This window comes from Ranitomeya variabilis, chromosome 2 (assembly GCF_051348905.1).
Source record: "Ranitomeya variabilis isolate aRanVar5 chromosome 2, aRanVar5.hap1, whole genome shotgun sequence".
NCBI lineage: Eukaryota > Metazoa > Chordata > Amphibia > Anura > Dendrobatidae > Ranitomeya > Ranitomeya variabilis.
The window spans coordinates 20,892,083-20,917,559 of NC_135233.1; the positions used below are offsets into that span (position 1 = coordinate 20,892,083).

The window sequence follows — 25,477 nt, forward strand, 5'->3', positions numbered from 1 at the left end:
CTGGAATTATCCGAGGGAACAGCTGGCTCTGGATGAAGAAGTCTTGAAGTTGGTAAAAAAAAAAAAATCCATCCTCAGACAGGACCCAGGACAAGAGAGAGAACAGGGGGTCTACTTGCCCCTCTTTTTAATGCAAAAAACAAATGAGACTTTTAGGACAATAATAATCCTGAAGAGGCTAAACAGATTTTTAAGAATCAGATCATTTGGATTTATATCTGATGTCTATCGATTATTACTTAACCGATATGTAGAAGATCACCCGAATCCCCCATATATGAGTAAGTGGGAGAGATTTCTGGGGGAATCCTTACCACCTGGTACCTGCCATGGAGTCTGGAGGAGTGCTGCTAAAACCTCCACATGTTTCACATATAGGGAAAATTAATATAAACTACTCATAATTTGGTATCATATCACCTCTCTATTACATAAACTTAACCCGAATAGATGAGTCATAAAGCTTCTATTTCCAGTTTGCTATATGGTAGTCTTGGATTCAATCGACACATATTACCTCGTTCCAATTAATGTAGAACACCAAAAATTCCCGTGGGCAGCTCTCTTCATAAACGGAGAGATCAAATATTTTCAATTTTGGGCCCTTCCCTTCGGATTGTTAATGGCTCCGCAAGTCTTTACGAAGATTGATGATTGCTCACTTGCAAGAGAAAAATGCCCTGGTGATACCTCACCTCGACAATTTCATAAATGTGGGTAGATCTGTTGAGCACTGCAGAACTCAGATTGCAGAAATCGAGCTACCTTGACACATCTAGGTTGACTATTCAGTTTAAACAGGTAAAGGTTAGAACCCAGGAGAGTACAGGTTTTCCTTGGTCTTCTCTTAGATTCAGTGAATCAGAGTTAAATCCCAGAGGAGGAGAAGAAGGTGTCCTGCCAAGTGTCAAAATTGATAGCGCAATCCAGCCACAACTCTAAAGAAGGCAATGTCCTTGTTAAGAACACTAACCTCCTGCCTTCCGACAGTAGTGTGGGCTCAGGTACATAATCGTGTGTTTGGATGTCCCGTCGAACAAGTATGCATTGAAAGGGCTGTTCGATGTAAAACTAGTAATGAGCGAACGTCCTCGGATAAGGTGCTATCCAAGCATGGTTGCTTGAACATTATGTTCAAGTCTCCGCGCCTGCATATCACAGACACTCGAACATATTTTTTGAGCACGCGAAGACACTCAGCACAAGAGCATGCTCAACTTATCTGAGCTCGTTCTCTCATCACTAAAAACTTATCCTCTTCAACAAGTCAGTCCCTCTTCTGGTGGTTAGAGACAGAAAACCTGTTCAGGGGAGTTCCCTGGACAAATCAAATATTTTGGGTTATTTGAACAGACGCAAGCCCTCAGGGATGGGGTGCACATCTGGGAGGTCAGGTCAAGGGTCAATGGACTAGGAAAGAAAAAACACCAAAAAGATGCTCTTGGCAGTCAGGCGGTCACTAAGAAAGCACCTTCCATCCATAGAAGGTCACTGAGATGACACAGCATTTTATCTTAATTAACTAGATGTCTATTTTCAGAAAATCAGGAAGAATAGACTATTATCTTTATGTTGACTTTTGAATTTATGCTTTTTTTCTTCAGTTGGTCAAGAGTCTGAAATGTTGACTCTTCTTGTAGATTAGAATTATATTATTGAATGGCTAATGTTTGCGGGTCATTGAACAATAATGTTTGCTAATGACACATTGTCCAGGCAAGCTAGTTTGTGGAGTTGCAAAACAGAGGAGGAAAAACTATGCAAATATATAACATAATCAAACAATGCTAGTTGCTCTCATCACCACTCTTCCCCTTTACCTGTGAATGCTGGCTTGAAGGACATGTGTCAATTATAAAAAGGATAGATACCTCCATAGAGATATACCTCCAGACAGTCTAGAGATCCTAACAGCCAGAGACTCTCTACAGGACAGCAGCCAAGACATCATGGCTCCATCACGAGGGACACAGATTTGTCATTCTACAGAATTGCAGCTTAGGGTACCACGGCCCTGGCTGGAAGAATACAGAACGGCTCCATTGACCATTACTGAACCCATGGATACATTTGGGTTAGTCAGGATTTGGACCCAACGGTCTTTTGCACCCCTTGGAAGTGTTTGGGAAAGACAGGAATGGGACCCACCAGTCACCTGGCTCCATGCAGAGGTTTGAAGAAGCCAGGATGTAACCCTCCAGTCAACTGCCCTTGTACCTCAATGGACTGTCATCTTCCTAAGCTTGTTTTTACCTCTTCGCTGTACGTGTCACAGCTGGGGATGTTGGCCCATAGAAGCTATGAAGTCAGCTATATCCAGGTGAGTCAGCAGAAGGGTGAGACTCTGTAATTGTTCACCATCTTGGCTATCATACTGGGACTGTTTCAAATGTTATTTGACTGTCTTTATGGTTCAATAAAGTACTGCCACACTGCTTTCTCTTCACTCTGTGTTATCTTAGTAGTATTACGCCCACGGTAAAATGAGAGTGGGCGTTTGACTGGATGAACCTTGGTCCATTTGGTTTCAGCTAGAGAACAAGAGCATCCTCTGTCTCCCATAGGTGTCTCCACAGTTACCATGTCAGAGTCCTGTCAGACAACAAGGTAACTGTCGCTTACATAAACCATCAAAGGGGAATAAGGTCCAGGTTCTATATGTCAATGGGTTGGGTGGACTCTATCACAGAGTGTTCAATCAGATTCTGGACCTGTGGTGGCTCCTCCCGGACATAGATTTTTTTGCAGGCAGGCTTTGATCTAAAGAAGATCATTAAAAATCAAGCAAGGGTATTAATGATTTCCCCATTTTGGCCCAAGTGGTCTTGGTTTTCGTGGATGAGAATGATGTCAGTAACCGAGCCGTGGGTCTTGCCAGAGGCTTCAGATCTGCTGTCTCAAGGTCCAATTCTACATCCTCAATTGTCCAACCAGCATTTGACAGCATGAAATTTGAAAAGAAGCTACTGGAAGATTGAGGATTTTTTCTAAATTTGATAATGACACTACTGCAGAGTAGGAAAGCAGTAACAACAAGAAGCTACAGCAAGACATGGTGAAAATTTTCTGGTTAGCTCAGGGGCAGGTTTAGAGGATGTAATATCGGCCAAAGCTATTTTGAATTCCTCCAAAATGGACTAGAACAAGGAATTTTCACAAGTACTCTTAAGGTCAAGGTATCTCTGGGCAATCTATACAACTATGATCTGACAGTCACTGATGGATCTCTCGGTTCATAAAGTCAAGCTTTAGGTCGAGGCTGGTTACCAATCCAATAATGCTATCTTGGGATCTGAACCTGGTACTTGCTGCTCTAACTATACCCTCGATTGTACCCATAGAGTCAACATTTATTAATATCTTAACGCTAAAACTATCATTATGGTGGCTCTGTCTTTGGAATGTAGAGTTAGTGACATTGAAGCCTTCTCTATTAAAGGGGTGTTCCGAAGGCGAAATTAAAATTGTCTAAATCCCTATCTGATGCCATAATGTAAGCTATTTTCTAATAAACTTGCTTTAAAAATTCCCTATTTTCCCTAACTACACTACCTGTCCATATTTTTTTTATTTATTGTCTGATGATGGTTCATCTGAGACTCCCAGTGCATCCTGGGATACTCAAAGCCAAACCTCCGACTTCAACTCCTCAATTTTCCAGACTCCAACTCCACAAATCCAACTCCACAGCCCTGGAGGAGGTTCACTGCTGAGCATTATACATAAAGTGCAGCACAGATTCGCCTCAACTAAAAGTCTAGATGCTTAGATCAGGAACAAAACAGACTTTTATAGTAAATTTTTATAACTTTCCAAAATTTTTATGAAATAATATTGGCATATCCTGCATTGAATTACGGTGCACAATTTATTATATAATTTAGGAGTTGGAGTCAGTCCATGTTATACCGATTCTGACGGCGACTCCACCAAAATGGACTCCGATTCCAAATGGATCCACCACTTCGACTCCACAGCACTGGTGCACAGTGACAGCGCCCGGTCTCTTGTCAGCTCAGATCTGCAGTAAAAATTGTGTTGATTGGGTATATACTGTAACTATTAGGGGTGTCCTCTCTGTAAACTATTTGATACATTGGAGAGGCTCAGGCCTTTTATTCTATTCTATTGCCAATTTGGGATGAAGTTGCATAACAAATTGTGGGGTCCATTTTCTGCTACTACCCCATGTGAGAATGAAAAACTTCAGGTTAAAGTAAAATTTTAACAGAAAAAAATAATAATTATTCATTCACATGCCCAAATCTTAACAAATTTTGTGCAGCACCGTGAGATAAAAAGTTCACTACACCCCTAGATGATTTTGCTGAGATGATTACTTTTCAAAATAAGGTCACTTGTGAGGATTTTTTACGGTTTTGGCTCTTATTCAGGAGTGCAGTATGGGGTCAGCAATGAATTACAGTCAAATTTGTGCTCCAAAAATTAAATAGAGCGATTTCCTTTTCTTGGCCTACATAAGTTTGTGACCACATGTGGGGAATGACGCATTGGGGGAAAAGTGCATAACAAAATTGTGGTCTTCATTTTCTCCTATTACTCCTTCCTCTTGTGAAAATGACAAATTGGAGGCTAGAACATTTTACTGAAAAAAAAATAACACTTTTTTTTGTATTCATGTTGCAATATAATAAAATTCTGTGAAGTACCTGTGGGTTCTAAATGTTCTGGCTGATGGTATTTTTGGGATATTAGGGGTAGAAGTCCGATGGCTCTGACAGGATGATATGATATGGCATATTAGGGGTAGTGGTCCAGTGGTTCTGGCTTACGGGATGATGTGGGATATTAGGGGTAGTAGTCCGGTGGCTCTGGCTGAAGGGATGATGTGGCATATTAGGGGTAGTGGTCCAGTGGCTCTGGCTTACGGGATGATGTGGGATATTAGAGGTAGTAGTCCGGTGGCTCTGGCTGACGGGATGATGTGGGATATTAGAGGTAGTAGTCCGGTGGCTCTGGCTGACGGGATGATGTGGGATATTAGAGGTAGTAGTCCGGTGGCTCTGGCTGACGGGATGATGCGGGATATTAGAGGTAGTCCGGTGGCTCTGGCTGACGGGATGATGCGGGATATTAGGGGTAGTAGTCCGGTGGCTCTGGCTGAAGGGATGATGTGGGATATTAGAGGTAGTAGTCCGGTGGCTCTGGCTGAGGGGATGATGTGGGATATTAGGGGTAGTAGTCCGGTGGCTCTGGCTTACGGGATGATGTGGGATATTAGAGGTAGTAGTCCGGTGGCTCTGGCTGACGGGATGATGTGGGATATTAGAGGTAGTAGTCCGGTGGCTCTGGCTGACGGGATGATGTGGGATATTAGAGGTAGTAGTCCGGTGGCTCTGGCTGACGGGATGATGCGGGATATTAGAGGTAGTAGTCCGGTGGCTCTGGCTGAAGGGATGATGCGGGATATTAGGGGTAGTAGTCCGGTGGCTCTGGCTGAAGGGATGATGTGGGATATTAGAGGTAGTAGTCCGGTGGCTCTGGCTGAGGGGATGATGTGGGATATTAGGGGTAGTAGTCCGGTGGCTCTGGGTGACTGGATGATGTGGGATTTTAGAGGTAGTAGTCCGGTGGCTTTTGCTGACGGGATCTTGTAGGATATTAGAGTGAGCGTGGCTGTGCGGCCGGGGTGGGGCTATACACTCAGCTTTATATATATATATATATATATATATATATATATAAATATATATATATATATATATAATATATATAATGATTTTATCAAATGCCCATAAATATTAGAGTGCATACCTCACAGTAATCATATCAAACCAATTTCCTCATCCAAAATAAATGAGGAAAGACGAGGCTTTAGCAATATTTAAAATATATCTTTTTATTGACAACAATTAAAATAATATTTACAACAGAAAAACCTCTTCATTAAAATAGCTGGGAACAACATCACTGTGCGAGAAATGCAAAAATAGGCAATAAATTCTACAGGCTACCTGTACCAATATGCACACCAAATGCACTATTCTGATATAATTTATAGAGGACTAGGAGCTGTGAGTAACATGACAAGACTATAGTGGAAACAAAAATTTCCTACATAATCTATGGCTGCATAAGCCTATGTGTAAACTCCTAATACCTTAGCAGAGCTGAAAAAAAGTGCCTTGTGCTATAAAAACTGGACCGTGCCCACAAAAAGGGACTTACGCCCCTTATGTGAGGAAGCCAGTCAGGCGAAACGGCGCTGTCGGGGTCGCTGTGGAACACTCTCTGCTGTGAGTTTACACTGATGTAAGTTTGAACTGTTTGGCATTATTTGTGGGCACGGTCCAGTTTTTATAGCACAAGGCACTTTTTTTCAGCTCTGCTAAGGTATTAGGAGTTTACACATAGGCTTATGCAGCCATAGATTATGTAGGAAATTTTTGTTTCCACTATAGTCTTGTCATGTTACTCACAGCCCCTAGTCCTCTATAAATTATATCAGAATAGTGCATTTGGTGTGCATATTGGTACAGGTAGCCTGTAGAATTTATTGCCTATTTTTGCATTTCTCGCACAGTGATGTTGTTCCCAGCTATTTTAATGAAGAGGTTTTTCTGTTGTAAATATTATTTTAATTGTTGTCAATAAAAAGATATATTTTAAATATTGCTAAAGCCTCGTCTTTCCTCATTTATTTTGGATGAGGAAATTGGTTTGATATATATTATTTATATATATATATATATATATATATATATATATACATACATACATACATATATATATATATATATATATATATATATATATATATATATATATATATATATATATATATATATATATATATATATATATATACATATAATTATAATTTGTTTTATCTAACCACAGTTAATTTTCTATGCCCGGGCAACTCCGGGCTCTTCAGCTAGTAATAAATAATAATAATCCATCATCTGCTGTAATCATTACAAACTGCTTTCTAGAAACTGTTCTAAAATCTACATTTTGGTTCTACCATGTAACTCTTTCCCTGCTCTCCAGTGTATGCTACAGCCTTGGTTCTGTGGCTTCCGGTGTGTTCCACTCTGCATGGGTTATTGACATCCTGCATAGCCCGTTGTCCTGGTCATCGTTGATGTGCGACCGCCCTTGTTCCGTGTGTTTAACCGGGCCGGTGGCTTAACCCTGTAACGACCAGGAGTATTTCAGTTTTTCCGTTTTCGTATTTTGCTCCCCTTCTTGCCAGACCCATAACCTTTTTTTTATTTAGGTCAATATAGTCATGTGAGGGCTTGTTTTTAGCGGTACAAGTTATACGTTTGAACGACACCATTGGCTTTAACGTATTATGTATTGGAAAACGGGAAAAAAATCAAAGTGTGGTAAAATTGCAAAAAAAGTGCAATTCCACAGTTATTTTTTTGTTCACTAAATGCTAAAAGTGACCTGCTGTTATGATTCTCCATGTTATTACTAGTTCATAGACACCAAACATGTCTAGGTTCTTTTTTATCTAAGTGGTGAAAAAAATTTCAAAGTTTGTTAAAAAAAAAAAAAATTTGTGCCATTTTTTGATACGTCTCCATTTTTTGTGATTTTGTGATCAGATCGCCTGTATGTAGCAGAGTTCCCACTTGGTATGAGCACCGACCACCGTGCGGCACTCATAACAATCCTGTAGTGACAACCATAGAGGTCTGCTGGAGACCTCTGGTTGTCATGCCAATCCATCGGCGACCCGCAGTCATGTGACACGGGCACCGATGGACGAGATTTCCGGCGCACTTTCCAGAAACCCATGTTAAATACCGTTGTCAGAGCTTGACTGCAGCATTTAACTAGTTAAGAGCTGTGGGTGGATTGCGATTCTACTCACGGCTGTTAGAGGCATATGTCAGCTGTTCAAAACAGCTGACATGTGCCAGAAAAGATGTGAGCTTTGCGCCAGAGCCCACATCAACAGGAGGGATTCTGACGTGGACGTACTATTATGCCCGATGTCGGAAAGGGGATAATGACAAATGTCATGGATCTGCCATCAATGTCTATAGTTGGAAGAAAATCATAGCTGATCAGAATACCTGTGTAATATTTATACAGATCAGTATATACATTAATTTATAAGGCGTATACTGTATATAGAGAACAAGAAACCTGCGAACTACAGCTGGGAACAAGCTGAGGTCAAATACTGTATATACATGAAAGTAATATAACACTATAACTCTGCACCCCTGTATATACCCCCCGCGGTTCCTCACCTCCTATACTAAATATTCTGTGATTATACATAATAGACTCAGATACACGGCTGAGACACACAGCTCAGATACATAGATGCTATACACGGCTGAGACACACGGCTCAGACACATGGCTGCGATACACGGCTCAGACATACGAAACAGATACATAGCTGCTAGATATTAATTGAATTCTTTATCAGCTTTATACAAGATATGAAATGTAGACGTTCCCACCATGATGATAATGATGATGATGATGGGTCCTGGACTCAGAGAGTCGTCCGTCAGCGCTCAGGAGAGGAAAAACCCCCAGTGGAGGAAACCTCTAGGGAACCATGCGTGACATGCCCTTCCCCAGGGCGGTGCTGGATCATAGACTCTACATGCCGTTTATAGACATGGAGTCACTTCCGGACCTTTCGTCATAGACTCTACCTGCCGTTTATAGACATGGAGTCACTTCCGGACCTTTAGTCATACACTCTACCTGCCGTTTATAGGCATGGAGTCACTTCCTGACCTTAAACAAAAAGTAAAAACAATGAGGATACTATGACACTCACCGCCATGTCTCAAACAACATGACTTTTGGTTATATACATATATTATCAGATGAGAAGACGTTGTAGTAACTCTGTAACAAGGAACTTACGTGATTTAGGGTTTGATGGCGTCCGATGCGATCCATCTCTGGGCCTGGATGTGATGGCCGGAGTTACTCGCTTCGTGCTCTGGAAAAAGAAGTAAAAAAATTAATATTAGACGCTCCAATAATGGAAGCACACCCCCCATCATATTCATTGTGATGTCATCGATGAGATCATGACACCAAAGTTCCATGTAGATTGTGACATCACAGCCATAACCTAGGAAAGAACAAAATGAGCGAATCCCCTGCAGGAAATAAATAATAATAGTAATAGTACATGTTATCGAACTCAAGCAGGACGGACCCTAACATTTGTAATTCACCTCATTATACATCAGAAGGTCTCAAAATAGGCGGCAGCAGAGCAGGACCCAGACCTGACTGTTTTGCACCTGCCCGTGGAAAGCTATATGTACAAGCTGCACAGACCAAATGGGGGGGAGCCACTTCCCTGTATGTATTGTACATAGTACAAAAAAGTACAGCAAAACAAAAGAAAGGATACGGAACACGTGTTGGTATTTGTGCAATATGTAGGAGCACGTTCACACTGGCCATTTAACAGAAGAAAAAAAACTAAGTCAAAAACAAACTGAGCAACTGAAAACGTCTTATAAACCCTTTAAAAATGGAACTTACATAATTTAGGGTTTGGTAAGGTTGTCAAATGCGATCCATCTCTGTGGCCACCCATCATATTTATACATTCACTATATTAAGGGTATTATGAAATTTCCATGGTTACTTACTGGTGCAGACTGGTCTGTGGTCCCGGGTCGTGTCCGGTGAAGGTCGGGTCGATCTCTTGGACCGTCATAGACTCTACCTGCCGTTTATAGACATGGAGTCACTGCTTGACCTTTTTGGGAAATCCGCTGATCCTGCCGTTCTGCAGGCAGGATATTAGATGAGTCCTCATCTTCTGATGCTGGAACTCAGCTCTGGGTTCACCGCCATCTGCCATAAGTTCGTAGGCAAACGCTATAGCATATAAGCCACAGTCGTAGCAGTTCTTCTGCTGATCCACATCGATAAACCTCAGATGTTTCAGGGGATTGTTGACAACTTCACTGTACATGTTGATAATCTGCTGACGGATGGATGGAGACAGATTCCTGGACTTGATGCTGTCGGCCACAAAGATTTGGCCATTTTTATAGCACGTTGTCAGCCAGTGGTCCCTCTGCTCATCATAGTGGATTTGTACAGCATTCTTCATTACGCTGTACCCTGGTACCAGAAGAGCGCAGGGGGGCTGCAAGCCATCAAAACCCTCAAACTGACTCTGCAGCAGATCCTGGGCCATCGCGATGATCTCGTCATCCAGGTAGCCTTCCTCCCCTTTGCTCTGCAGGATGGTTAAGAGCTCTGGAGACAGGTTGCTCTCCTGGTTCCCGATATCGGGCATCTCCACTTGTGGGGTCTCCATCTCCGGGGTTACTTCTCTAAGTATATCAGTAACATTTTCTGTAGCAGCTCTCTTGGCTCTCTTGGCTGGTGGCATTTCGGACTGACTGTCCTCGGAGGTTGGTGCTTTCCTTTTCAGATTTTTTCGGGGTCCTGTTTGTGGCAGCCCCTCAGGTGCATCTTGTGCACATTCTGGATTGGCAAAATCCTGGGGTCCTATTTGTGGAAGCCCCTTGGGTGCACCTTGTGCACTTTCTGGATCGGCAAGATCCTTTCCACGTTCTGCAATGCTAGAAGTGGGCTCCGTATCACCTACTATGTAGGTTGGGCTCTTGTCACCGCTGTCTTGGCTGATGGGCATCTCCACTTGTGGGGTCTCCATCTCCCGGGCTACTTCTCTAAGTATATCAGTAACATTTTCTGTAGCAGCTCTCTTGGCTCTCTTGGCTGGTGGCATTTCGGACTGACTGTCCTCGGAGGTTGGTGCTTTCCTTTTCAGATTTTTTCGGGGTCCTGTTTGTGGCAGCCCCTCAGGTGCATCTTGTGCACATTCTGGATTGGCAAAATCCTGGGGTCCTATTTGTGGAAGCCCCTTGGGTGCACCTTGTGCACTTTCTGGATCGGCAAGATCCTTTCCACATTCTGCAATGCTAGAAGTGGGCTCAGTATCACCTACTATGTAGGTTGGGCTCTTCTCACCGCTGTCTTGGCTGATGACGTGGTCTTTACGCCTTTTTATAGCAACTGACCTGATGCTCCTGACCACTGTAATGGTGGCAGATTTGGTGGCCTGGAAGGAATCCTTCAGCAGAGTTCTCCAATTGCGTTTGGATTTCCTGAATCGGGTCAGAAGACTAAAGCCAATTGACTTGCAGTAAGAGTGAGCCTTGACCAGCAGCCGCTGGCCATAACGGGGACGTCCATGAATCCTCATGATGGCGTCGCTTTCTTTCTCCTTCGTATTCCTCCTGTAGCTTTGTGTATCCAGTAGGGAGTCACACAAATGACAGCCCCTGCTCTGCGCGCAGGCTTTACATAGGCCTTACTCCTTCTCTCCCATTGTGATGTCATAGAGTAAATGATGTCATCGAGTTCCACATTGTGACATCACTGCTCTAGGCCCCGCTGCTAAGGGCCCACCAGTAACATTGATGCTGACGCCATTCTACAGCTACGTGCAGTTATTATCTGACCCTTAGTCACAAATTTCCAGCCACATTCTCCATAGAATGTTATGAGGAGGTTCCTCTATGTGTAGTTATATCTCCACAGACGCATATGGAGACTGCAGTGTAGGGGGATCGCCATTCCCCCGATAGTTGCTGGTACCAGAGATGGCATTTATGGCATTTGCAGTAACGGTTAAGTGCCCCTTAATGAGGCCTAAGCGATGACTTGCAATCAGTGGTTGGTGCAAGAGACGGAACTTTCTGTAATTCCAGATGTTACAGGGAATGAGACGCCACAATATCAGGAATGACAACTTGAGACTTTTAGTGATGTTGTGATCATAGTGAAGAGCCGACATTTTCATTTCTTAAACAATCCAAATCATTTTTGGAAACTTCAGTTTATAACCTTTTTATGGAAATGATATAAAATATACAAAAATAACATCAAATATTGTTCACACTCATCATTGCTCGGATATATTTTATCCCATCACATTAAAATTTATTATAAATAAAAAATCAAAATCTTACAATTTTCACGCTGTGATACTGATGTTTTTTTCCAGTTGTTTCAGGAATGTAACATGTATATTAGCCACAATGATCAGGATGTCACCTTATCTTTTGTATTGAGGCATCTAATGAGCGCGTGCAAAGGTCGTTGTGGAGGGAAGGGAGGAGCTGTGACATCGCCCATTGTGATTGGTGCATACTGAGTTTTCAGAGGAGGCTTTATCCATTACTGTAATCCTGCCTCTGGTGATAAGGAGTCAGCTGAAAACTGTTCTTGAAAGGATAGGAAGTCTGACTCTAAACTATCCTCAGTGACCAGTGTGAGAACGGAAAGTTACTGTGTTTAATAAAGATCGTGATGTGAAAAAAAATTACCAAGTTATTTTTTTAACCCCTTTGCGACATTCGCCGTACTAGTACTGCGCTGCCGGCACTGCATTTGTGCCAGCCGCAGTACTAGTACGGCGCATCGATCACCTCGGTCTCGCGCTGAGCGCCGCGGTGATCGGGTGCGGGTGTCAGCTGTATATTATGGCTGACACCCCGCAGCAATGCCCACGATCGGCGCTAGCGCCGATCGCGGGCATTTTACCCCTCTGATGTCGCTGTCAGTAGTGACAGCGGCATAGAGGTGGATCGCGCAGGGACGGGGGCTCCCTGCACTCTCCCACCGGAGCAACGCGATGAGATCACGCTGCTCCGGTGACCCGGAAGGAGTCCCCAGGTCCAAGATGGCCGCGGGACTCCTTCCGGGTCATGAAATGACCTGGCTTGCCGGCGCCTGCTGAGAGTTCCTAATAGCAGGCGCCGGCAAGCCTCTGCAACGTGCCTGTCATATCGTTGATCTGACAGAGTGCTATGCACACTGTCAGATCAACGATCTGATCTAAAACAGTGATGTCCCACCCTGGGACAATAGTAGAAAGTAAAAAAAAAAAAATAGGATGTATAAAAATAAAATAAAAAAATCCCCAAATAAAGAAAAAAAAAAAAACATTTCCCAATAAATCCATTTATTTATGTAAATAAAAAAAAACAATAAAAGTACACATATTTGGTATCGCCGCGTCCGTAACGACCCGCTCTATAAAACTATCCCGCTAGTTAACCCCTTCAGTGAACACCGCAAAAAAAAAACAAAAAAACAAGGCAAAAAACAACGCTTTATTATCATACAGGCGAACAAAAAGTGGAATAACACGCGATCAAAAAGACGGATATAAATAACCATGGTACCGCTGAAAACTACATCTTGTCCCGAAAAAAAAAGCCGCCATACAGCATCATCAGCAGAAAAATAAAAAAGTTATAGCTCTTAGAATAAAGCGATGCAAAAACAATTATTTTTTTATATAAAATAGTTTTTATTGTGTAAAAGCGCCAAGACATAAAAAAATTATATAAATGAGGTATCGCTGTAATCATACTGACCTGAAGAATAAAGCTGCTTTATCAATTTTACCACACGTGGAACGCTATAAACGCCCCCCCTAAAAGAATTTCAGGAATTGCTGGTTTTTGTTCATTCCGCCTCCCAAAAATCGGTATAAAAAGCGATCAAAAAATGTCATGTGCCAAAAAATGGTACCAATAAAAACGTCAACTCGTCCCGCAAAAAACAAGATCTCACATGACACTGTGGGCAAAAATATGGATAAATTATAGCTCTCAAAATGTGGTGATGCAAAAACTATTTTTTCCCATAAAAAGCATCTTTTAGTGTGTGACGGCTTCCAATCATAAAAATCCGCCAAAAAAAACGCTATAAATGTAAATCAAACCCCCCTTCATCACCCCCTTAGTTAGGGAAAAATAATAAAATTTAAAAAAATGTATTTATTTCCATTTTCCCATTAGGGTTAGGGCTAGGGTCAGGGCTAGGGTTAGGGCTAAGGTTGGGGTTAGGGCTAGGGTTAGGGTTAGGGCTGGGGTTAGGGTTTCAGTTAGAATTGGGGGGTTTCCACTGTTTAGGCACATCAGGGGCTCTCCAAACGCGACATGGCATCCGATCTCAATTCCAGCCAATTCTGCTTTGAACAAGTAAAACAGTGCTCCTTCCCTTCCGAGCTCTGCCATGCACCCAAACAGTGGTTCCCCCATATATGGGGTATCAGCGTACTCAGCACAAATTGGACAACAACTTTTGTGGTCCAATTTCTCCTGTTACCCTTGGGAAAATAAAACTGTGAGCGCTAAAATATCATTTTCGTGGAAAAAAAAAATATTTTTTATTTTCACGGCTCTGCGTTATAAACTGTAGTGAAACACTTGTTGGTTCAAAGTTCTCACAACACATCTAGATAAGTTCCTTGGGGGGTCTAGTTTCCAATATGGGGTCACTTGTGGGGGGTTTCTACTGTTTAGGTGCATCAGGGACTCTGCAAATGCAACATGACACCTGCAGACCAATCCATCTAAGTCTGCATTTCAAACGGCGCTCCTTCCCTTCCGAGCTCTGCCGTGCGCCCAAACAGTGGTTCCCCCCCATATATGGGGTATCAGTGTACTCAGCACAAATTGGACAACAACTTTTGGGGTCCAATTTCTCCTGTTACCCTTGGGAAAAAAAAATGTGGGGGCTAAAATATCATTTTCATGGAAAAAAAAATATTTTTTATTTTCACGGCTCTGCGTTATAAACTGTAGTGAAACACTTGTTGGTTCAAAGTTCTCACAACACATCTAGATAAGTTCCCTGGGGGGTCTAGTTTCCAATATGGGGTCACTTGTGGGGGGTTTCTACTGTTTAGGTACATCAGGGACTCTGCAAATGCAACATGACGCCTGCAGACCAATCCATCTAAGTCTGCATTTCAAACGGCGCTCCTTCCCTTCCGAGCTCTGCCGTGCGCCCAAACAGTGTTCCCCCCAATGTATGGGGTATCAGCGTACTCAGCACAAATTGGACAATAACTTTTGTGGTCCAATTTCTCCTGTTACCCTTGGGAAAAAAAAAATTGCGGGCTAAAACATCATTTTGTGGAAAGAAAAAATTATTTTTTAATTTTCACGGCGCTACATTCTAAACTTTAGTGAAACAATTGGGGGTTAAAAGTGCTCACCACACATCTAGATAAGTTCCTTAGGGGGTCTTCTTGTGGGGGTTTCCACTGTTTAGGCACATCAGTGGGTCTCCAAACGCGACATGGGTTCCGATCTCAATTCCAGCCAATTTTGCATTGAAAAGTCAAACGGCGCTCCTTCCCTTCCGAGCTCTGCCATGCGCTCAAGCAGTGGTTTATCCCCATATATGAAGTATCAGCGTACTCAGGACAAATTGCACAACAACTTTTGGGGTCCAATTTATCCTGTTACCCTTGGGAAAATAAAAAATTTCGGGCGAAACGATCATTTTTTGTGAAAATTAATATGAAATTTTTTTTACAGCTCTACATTACAAACTTCTGTGAAGCACTTGGAGGTTCAAAGTGCTCACCACACATCTAGATAAGTTCCTTAGGGGGTCTACTTTCCAAAATGGTGTCACTTGTGGGGGTTTCCACTGTTTAGGCACATCAGGGGCTCTCCAATCGAGCTATGGGTTCCGATCTCAATTCCAGCAAATCTTGCATTGAAAAGTCAAATGGCGCTCCTTCCCTTCCGAGCTCTGCCATGTGCCCAAACATTGGTTTACCCCAACATGTGGGGTATCAGCGTACTCAGGACAAATTGTACAACGGCTTTTGTGGTCCAATTTCTCCTGTTACCCTTGGTAAGATAAAGCAAATTGGATCTGAAGTAAAAATTTTGTGAAAAAAAAGTTAAATGTTCAATTTTTTTTAAACATTCCAAAAATTCCTGTGAAGCACCTGAAGGGTTAATAAATTTTTTTAATGTGGTTTTGAGTACCTTGAGGGGTGCAGTTTTTAGAATGGTGTCACTTTTGGGTATTTTCTGTCATATAGACCCCTCAAAGTCACTTCAAGTGTGAAGTGGTCCGTAAAAAAAATGGTTTTGCAAATTTTGTTGCAAAAATGAGAAATCGCTGGTCAACTTTTAACCCTTATAACTCCCTAACAAAAAAAAATTATGTTTCCAAAATTGTGCTGATGTAAAGCAGACATGTGGGAAATGTTATTTATTAACTATATTATGTGATGTAACTCTATAATTTAAGGGCATAAAACCGAAAAGTTTGAAAATAGCTAAATTTTCATAATTTTCGACAAATTTCAGTTTTTTTCACAAATAAATGCAAGTCATATCGAAGAAGTTTTACCACTATCATAAAGTACAATATGTCAGGAGAAAAGAATGTCAGAATCACCAGGATCCGTTGAAGCGTTTCAGAGTTATAACCTCATAAAGGGACAGTGGTCAGAATTGTAAAAATTGGCCCTGTTACTTAGGTGAAAACAGGCTTCGGGGTGAAGGGGTTAAAAACCCAGTTATGTGAACGTGGCTTGCAGAAATCGAGCGCATTTACGTAAAGAATAACTGATCTTTTTAGATGCAGAGATTTCTGTAACACATCTGTGCAAACAATTGTTGTTTTTCTCCACCAGTTTATGTTGATTATTTTGACACAGAAAAGGAAATAAATGGAATTATTTTATGTTTAATTTGATTTTAGTATTTTTTATTATGTTCTTTATGTGCCCTAAAAAGATCAGAAATGAAGGTGGGAAATGGCGGGAGGAATTTATTAATTTTATAACTTTTCTTATCCTGTGACTGGAGCCGCCATCGCCCTGATCATGTGACTAGATTTCCCCCGACCTATTGGTCACATATCCGGCCTATCGGTGACCACGCTTCACCTGAACCAATGGCGGCTGTTAGATTACCGCTCCCTCCACTGTATACACAGCATGAAGGGCCGTCAGCACAGGCGCAGTGTTACCGGACATTGTGTGGAGCTTTCATCCGGTTCTTCACTGCACAGATTTTACTGGTGAAACAAATTAAACAGCAGAAGAAAAAAAACGCACTGGAGAACTACAGCACTTCATAAGAAAACCACAGGCAACAAAGACAAGACGAATATATGTGGTCAAGAGAATCTAATTTACCATAAATGACTCCGGTTATAGACTCACTGCTGGGTATACAAAAGATCTCCGAGTGAGTAATAGATAGAGTCACTGGTTTATGTAACTGCAGAGTAATAATGGCGGCCGACTCCCAGACCAGGAATGTGCAACACATCCAATACAAAACCTGCACTGATCCGGAGTTACCTCCTGTATTATTCTCCTCCAGAGCTGCACTCACTATTCTGCTGGTGCAGTCACTGTGTACATACATTACATTACTGATCCTGAGTTACAGCCTGTATTATACCCCAGAGCTGCACTCACTATTCTGCTGGTGCAGTCACTGTGTACATACATTACATTACTGATCCTGAGTTACATCCTGTATTATACTCCAGAGCTGCACTCACTATTCTGCTGGTGCAGTCACTGTGTACATACATTACATTACTGATCCTGAGTTACAGCCTGTATTATACTCCAGAGCTGCACTCACTATTCTGCTGGTGCAGTCACTGTGTACATACATTACATTACTGATCCTGAGTTACATCCTGTATTATACTAAAGAGCTGCACTCAATATTCTGCTGGTGCTGTCAAGGTGAAAATATACTTTCTTATATACCTTTGTACTTTTATATATCATATACTGTGAAACAATAAGTTTTCCCCTGCTAAAGCAAATGTAATTGTATTTAAAGATGGCCGCCAGGGTTCAGTTTCGTTTCAGGTTAGTGTCTGGAGGGATGAAGATTCATTTCTTTAGAAACGAAACTGAAGGAATGTGAAGAAGAGGAGGATCCACCAGAAGATGTTAGAACAAATCAGAAAGACTGAATGCTAGCTTAAACCCCGCCTAATGCACGCCTTCCCCTAACACTCAATATAGTATTGTGTATTTTTAGAATAAAGCCAGTTGCTGTGACCGTTACACACATGTGTGTGGATTCACGAGCATGCACTGAGATTGAACCAGCTACCTGTCTGACTCATTCTTACCCGGTACCACATGCTTATAGTTTAATTTGGAATGACTGGTGAATGAGGATTTATATTGTTGTTTACGACCCCGACAATTTGGCAGCCCAACGGGGGGCGTGGCCAGCGATCCGAGACCCTCTGGACCCATGCCTGGATGTCTGTGGATGATACCCGTAGTGGCTGACCTCGAGGACTGATCACCCTCCGTACACGGTAAGTGGCGATCATGTACATTGTATATGTCACACTTGCTAGTGTCTCAGCCGTTATTGGTTTGTCTGTGGTCTCTTTGGGTCCGGGAGGTGACCGATCGAGTGGTGAGATCGAATGCGATCCTGTGCCACGCTCTGAACCAGCAACTGAGAGACGTCACATTCTGTGCGTCCTCTGTACACCACACCTCCTTTACCGGTCATTGTACTCCATTCAACCGTCCTACCCGTGACTATTGTCTAGTAGTGAAGTGGACTGAAAAATTGAGCGAGTTGTAGATTGTGGGGCAGCTTAGAGGAAGGGATAGGAGACGCAGCCTCTGTGATATTGTACCAGCTAGGTAATTAAGACGTCCCGGAGGGGGACCACCTGTATTTCTGTGGAGGGCTCTCACTAGGAGACCGCCTCCCGACGGTTTGGAATATCGTGGCAGGATAGCCTGTTAATCACTGTTGTTCAGGTTAGGGACAGGAAATATTGAGCGCGAGGCTCTTTTCCTAGTACGTTGAACGCAAAGTTCCGTGGTATAGAACGCAGTGTTGGTATCGCTGCCAGTGGCCTACTGCAGGAGGACATAGTATTCTGTAAGAGTCATGCTGCGTATCTTAAAGCAGAAGAAGTCCGTGCCCCACAGGTTAGATGAGGATGCCGTGGAAGTCAAGACAATGGTCACGGGAGGGCAAGAGGCAGTCAAGAAGCTTATCTGTGAGTTGCGCGAAGCTTAAAGAACAAAGGATGAAAATAGGTTGATAGAGAGGAAGGATCAGACAATATAGAACCCGTATTTGGTTATAAAATGCCTTTGAACTGTGATCTTACAGATTGTAAAATGGCCGCCGTGCCACTGATGATGAAAATGTAGTCCCAGCCACCGCCCTGTAATGGCGGCGGAAAGAGATCTCCAGAAGCATAGGTGTGTCCTGTTTGTGTTGTGCAGAATCCAACCTGGGTGGAGACCTGCCTTGTGTGTGCGTACGGACCGTCCTTGGGGCTCCGCCCAGACCACGGAGGATTATAGGAAAGTTTTGTAGAAATTAAGTCTGAAAACTGCTGTAATTTGTGACTTTGTAGAGGATACGGAGCTTTGTATCAGTGCTATGTAGTGTAGGGGAGGGGCGGAGCGGACCGCTGCGAGATTTCTTTGTCAGTTCTCCTCTTTTCTCCTGATCTGCGCTACGTGCTGGAGAAAGGGGGGTATAGAGTTGGGCTCTTGCTCTCCCTTCAGCGCTGAAGAATGCAGTGGAAGTTCTTATCTCCGTGTTACTAGATGGGAGGGGGTGAGTGAATCCCTGCGCGATCTGCTTGAAATTTTTCCCTTCGGTGCTGTGGGCTACAGACAGGGAAACCATGTATTGCATTCCAAAGTTTTCTCTGTCCTTGGTTTATAGTATACGCTGAGAGATTTGTGTTTAAAGCAATAAGTACTGTATGGAATTGAAAGTGAAATAGATCTGTGTCTAGTCTTGGAGGAAAACTTGTAAGTAATTGAAAGATTGGTAAAAGGCACCAATATATCCTGGACTGCCGAGAAGTTCTATGGGCGTCTTATGGTAGTATTTAAAGATCTGGGATTCCCATTGTAATAAAAAGCCCATTCATACCTTTTTGTAGACCCGATATTGAGATTTCCACTCCGGATGATGTATTGAAAATAGTAAAAGAGTTTTCAAAAGAATTTAGCCCAGCAAGAAAGACAGGGGTTAAATCACTAGCCGTAATAATTTTTGCTCGCTCACTGGCCCCCATCGCTGCAGCTGCGAGATCAGTGTTTCTTATCTCCATGTAACAGATTCCAGTTTCTGCCCCCTCCTATCGTACATGCAAGTCCAGCTTCACACTCCAATACGCCTTTAACCCTGTATAGGAATCTAACTCCCTCCCCAGCCCCATGTCAATTTTCAGACCAAGAGCTTGCTTTAATCGGTGTAAATGCCAGACCTCCCAGCCCGGAAAGGCCTCTACATCTCCTCTTCCCGTGAAACCTTCACACTTACAAGGCCAGACTTTCTAGGAATCTGAAGTTTGGTTTCCCTGTCATTCACGCTACTATATCACACCTCAGGAATCCCAGGTTCTTTTCTCAGTAGGGTATGGGGACATAATTACCCACCAGGCAGGAGCCATAGTGAACCCAGCTAACTCTACCCTGTCACATAGAGGTGGTTTGGCCCAACAGATAGCCAACAGGGAAGCCCAGTCATAGCCCAAGAGTGTCAGGCCTACCTTGCCGCTTATGGCCCCTTGTAACCAGGAGACGCTATGTCCACCCAAAGAGGGAATTTGCCCTGTGATATAGTGTTACACACTGCAGGCCCCGTATATGATTACAAGACACCCGAGCATTGCCGTACAGTATTGCAGACTGCCTTGCAGAAAGAGCTCACCTATGCAGGACATGCTACAGGTGTGCTGATTCAGCTTCATGGAGACAAACAGAGACCTGTTGCTTATTACAGCGGCCGCTTGGATACGGTAGCAAGGGGAAGCCCCTTCTGTGTTCGGGCTGTGTTGTCTGTCCAGCTGTTGCTACACAAGTCTTCAGAGATTGTTTTGGATTACCCACTGATGGTCCACACCCCACACGATGTATATAGTATCCTTAACCAAGTACAACCTGGCCACATGTCCATGGCTAGACAGCTGCGACTTCAGTGTGCTATTCTCATGCCTACTAATGTGACTTTGAAAAGGTGCACTGTCCTGAACCCCGCTACTTTTCTCCTAGTTCCCCTGGATCCAAAGGGGGGAGGAGTAGGTGACATGAGCAAGGACACTCTCTTTTTCTTTTTTCTTTTAAGAATGGATCCAGAGGAACAAGATTAGGTTTCCAAATCACATGAATGTCTAGAATTGATGTTTCTTGAAACGGCTGATCTCTAGTGTGCCTATTCTAATGCTGATTTTGAGCTTTTTGTAGATGGATCCCGTCACCAAGATGACCAAGGATGCTACTGTACCAGATATGCTGTGGTCTCAGAACATGAGGTAATCAAGGCAGAGTCAATGCTAGCTCATATGTGTGCACAAGAAGCAGAAGGTAAGACTGTAAATATCTACACTGATTCCAGGTATGCTTTTGGCATTGCACACGGTTATGGGCCTATCTGGAGAGCCAGGGCTTTCCTGACAGCAAATGGCCACCCCTTTAAACATGCTGAGGCAGTCCAGCAACTTATGAATGCACTACAGCTTCCCACCCAAACAGGCATCATAAAGGTAAAGGCACATACTAAAGGCACTGATGGACGGACAAAAGGGTAACGCACTGGCAGACCAGGCTGCCAAGAAAGCAGCAAGCACTCCTGTAGCCTCTCAAGTACATCACCTAGACACCCCACCATCTCCATTTGTGTTGAAAGACATCTTAGCCCGGTTACAAGAACAGGCAAGTAAGGAGGAGAAAAATAGGTGGCAAAAGATAGGGGCTTGCTCTGATACCGTTACCGGACTATGGGGGAGGGGTGAAAAGGTCTGCCTACCACAGGTACTGTACCCAATGATGGCACAGGTTCTGCACGGGAATGTGCACCACTCGAAGACGGCCATGTGTGATACCCTATAGAAACAATGGATTGCCCCCGAGTTTTCCACCTGCGCAGAAAGGCAGGTACAGAGCTGCATGATATGTGCCACACATAATCAGGGTAGGACAGTGAAAACCCCATCCAAACACACTCCCCGGCCCCTTTAACCAATTCCAGAGACTGCAGATTGATTAAATTCAGTTACCCAGGGTAGGGACGTATGAGTATGTGTTGGTCTGCATTGATTTATTTTCAGGTTGGCCAGAAGCCTACCCAGTTGCCAAAGCTACGGCTAAGACAACGGCGAAGAAACTGATGGCTGAGATCATATGCAGGTATGGAGTTCCTGAAGTCATTGAAAGCGATCAGGGTTCCCATTTTACTGGAGAGATCATGTCAGAGGTAATGGCAGCACTGGGGGTAAGTCAAGCATTGCATACTCCATCCGCAGAACAGTGGAAAAGTGGAGAGACTAAATGGAACTTTTAAGCTTAAAATCCAGAAGGCAATGACAGAGACTGGTAAACCATGGACAGAATGCCTTCCTCTAGCTTTGTTTTCAGTAAGATACCCCAAACAGGAAGACAGGACTGTCACCGTATGAGATTCTGTTTGGCAGGAGCCCCAATCTTGAATGTTTCTTTCCACAACAGTTGTAGCCCAAGTACCAGGACTTGACTAGCTATGTGCAGACCTTACATGGACACCTTGCCAAAGTGCATTTAACTGTCTTCAGTTCTCTTCCAGACTCAGACAAGGTTCCTGGACACCATCCTTTTGTGCCAGGAGACCTGGTGTATGTGAAAAAGTTTGTGCGCAGAGATTGTCTCCAGACGAGATTTGAAGGACTTCACACGGTGATCCCTGTCACCCCCACGGCAGTAAAACTTGAAGGAAAGAGCACCTGTATCCACGCCTCACACTGTAAAAGAGACCGAACCAGTGTTTAGTCACAGAAGTGACTGAAGGGAAATGTTGCTGTTGTTTTTGATCTCGGGGCTGGGGGCCATCCTCGCCCCTACCTCTTCGGCCCCTATTGTAAATAAGAATTCTGGCCCCACTATTCTCTGGGTAAACCTGACAGCCCCGGTGAATATCTGGCGATTTGATTTCTGTAATGTAGTCAAGTGCCCCGAGACTGAACGGGTGGTAGAGGGAATCATCCAGTTTTATATGTGTGTTACCAGAAATGACAACAATAACCGTTATTATTGGTCAGATGCTGCCTGGAGTACAGGGAATGATTGGGGATATAAACCTAGCGAAGCCATGTTCCCTAAGGATGGGACGGGTAAGAGTCTCCGTGAGAGAATGCATCTAACAGCCCCAAGGAAAAACCTATGGTTAGAATGGGTGAGATACAATGTAAGAGTCCAGAATATCTCTGTAGGATGTATTGCTTGTGCTGCTGCGAATATGCATCTATACACACATGCACTGCTTTTTCCTGATGACAACACCACTGCCTGTGTCATGAATTTGTTGAAAGGTTTGAAGTCCACTGATTGCCCAGATCATGTCCCATTAATTCATAAGGAACCCAGACTAAAGGTCCCAGGAGGAGTAACCGTATTAGCTGACAATTACACCTGCTATAATTCCCACGACGCCATAGGTACACCAGTAGGCATCTTTGAGACAGGTTTCTGCAAGGAGAACAGTTCCTTAGATACTGATTTGCTAATCAAACATACAGAATATATGTACGACATTTATTGGTTATGTGGAGATGGTAAGCTCCGTCCTAGGTTGCCTAATGCCTGGATAGGTCAATGCACCCTTGTTAAACTAGCCATGTAGTTCAAGATTTTATTTTTGGGATCCAAAGATACCTGATGAACCTACCAGAAAGAGGAGAAGCCTCGATCAGCTCCACATGAGTTATGAAGAAGATCCACTAGTATATATTGATGCTATTGGGGTGCCAAGGGGGGTGCCTGACCAGTTTAAAGCCCAGAACCAGATTTATGCCGGCATTGCTTTTATAATCCCACAGGTGCAGATTAATAAAAATGTTGAATGGATCAATAATATATATTACAGAGAACAAAGATTTGTCAATTATAGCTGTGATGCCTTTCAGGATATAGTTGAGGATTTGGGCCCTAACACTTGTATGACCCGTGCTGCAACCCGACCTAAGAGAATTACACTGAATCCTGTCCAGACAAGATCACATGTAGTGATATAAGAAGCTGACACAGGATTGTGGTTGGCGGATAGTGGGGACATTAACTTTTAGGAGTAGGCTGACAGTAATCCTTTTGGGAAGGAGCTGTAGACCAGCATGTCATGTCACTCCCCACCACCAGAGAACCAACCACATCAGGTAGGGTAAGACAGATACAGGAGTATTATCCCTGGAGGCCCTCTGACTAGCTAGCTACGCAAAAACAATTGGCTGACCCTGAGAACCAACCTTTCTCATTCTACAGACAAATAATGACCATATGATGGACGTATTACGTGCACCTAGGCAGGCCTAGGTAGTTAGTGAGCACAAAAACAAGTGACGTGCTAAGACGCAAATTAAGATTTTCTACAGATGTGACAAAAGGAAAGTGTAGAGCTATTTCAGTTGAAATGGGAAAACAGTCCCATAAACCCACTTGATGTTAGAATATTGGTAAATACATTCATTGACGGTATGACCAAAGACATACGAGATGAAATATAGACAGCCAGACCTGAATGGCGAAATGTAGATCCAAGAGACCTGAAGGTTTCTAAAGAAGTTGAACAAATTAGGACAATAAGACGACGTGTCATGTATGCTGGAGTAGACACATCTTTCTTCTCCAGTTGGTTAGGTGGGATCAAGGGATTCCTTCAATAAGTTTGTTTAGTACTAATTGCCCTCCTCATAGTTGAATCGATAATTCTCTGTTGTGTTATTCCCTTGTACAAAAAGGTTATTGCCAAAGCAACTCCGACTGGCACCTTCCTCAATCAAGAAGTAGATCCATCAGAGTACAATGGTACTGATCCAGGGGAGATCCCGAAGTATATTCCTCTCAAGAGAATAGACAAAACCCCCCATTCTCAGATGATGCCAAGAGATTTAGTTTAGGGACAGTGGGAGAACTCCATGTGAGGTTAGTGAAGGGTTCAGATGCCTGGAGGCCTCTCGCTAGGGGAGAGTTTCTGAGGTGTCTGGATGAAGAAATCCACCTCCCCTTTTCCCATCACATGGACAGTCTCGAAGGATCTTTCTTTAAGGGAAAAACTTAGTGTTTAGGGGGGATTGTCAAGGTGAAAATATACTTTCTTATATACCTTTGTACTTTTATATATCATATACTGTGAAACAATAAGTTTTCCCCTGCTAAAGCAAATGTAATTGTATTTAAAGATGGCCGCCAGAGTTCAGTTTCGTTTCAGGTTAGTGTCTGGAGGGATGAAGATTCATTTCTTTAGAAACGAAACTGAAGGAATGTGAAGAAGAGGAGGATCCACCAGAAGATGTTAGAACAAATCAGAAAGACTGAATGCTAGCTTAAACCCCGCCTAATGCACGCCTTCCCCTAACACTCAATATAGTATTGTGTATTTTTAGAATAAAGCCAGTTGCTGTGACCGTTACACACATGTGTGTGGATTCACGAGCATGCACTGAGTGTTGTGAATTTGCTTTTTGCTCCCTCTAGTGGTTACTAGTTTTTTGACTCTGGTTTTTCTGTCATTCCTTTTATCCGCACCTGGGTCGTTAGTTAAGGGTGTTGCTATATAAGCTCCCTGGACCTTCAGTTCAATGCCTGGCAGCGTAGTTATCAGAGCTAGTCTGCTGTGCTCTTGTCTACTGATCCTGGTTCCAGTTATTTC

The 25,477-nt window shown here is 43.2% G+C and overlaps 1 long non-coding RNA gene across 1 annotated transcript; it reads right to left on the bottom strand.

The window, feature by feature from the left end:
• Positions 1–8,603: 8,603 nt before the first annotated feature.
• Positions 8,604–9,745, bottom strand: LOC143804210 (uncharacterized). The gene is made up of 3 exons (XR_013220996.1): positions 9,617–9,745; positions 8,871–8,949; positions 8,604–8,738 (listed from the first exon to the last, which is right to left on the bottom strand). It is a non-coding gene; the product is annotated as an uncharacterized LOC143804210 (long non-coding RNA).
• Between the last annotated feature and the right edge of the window lie 15,732 nt (positions 9,746–25,477).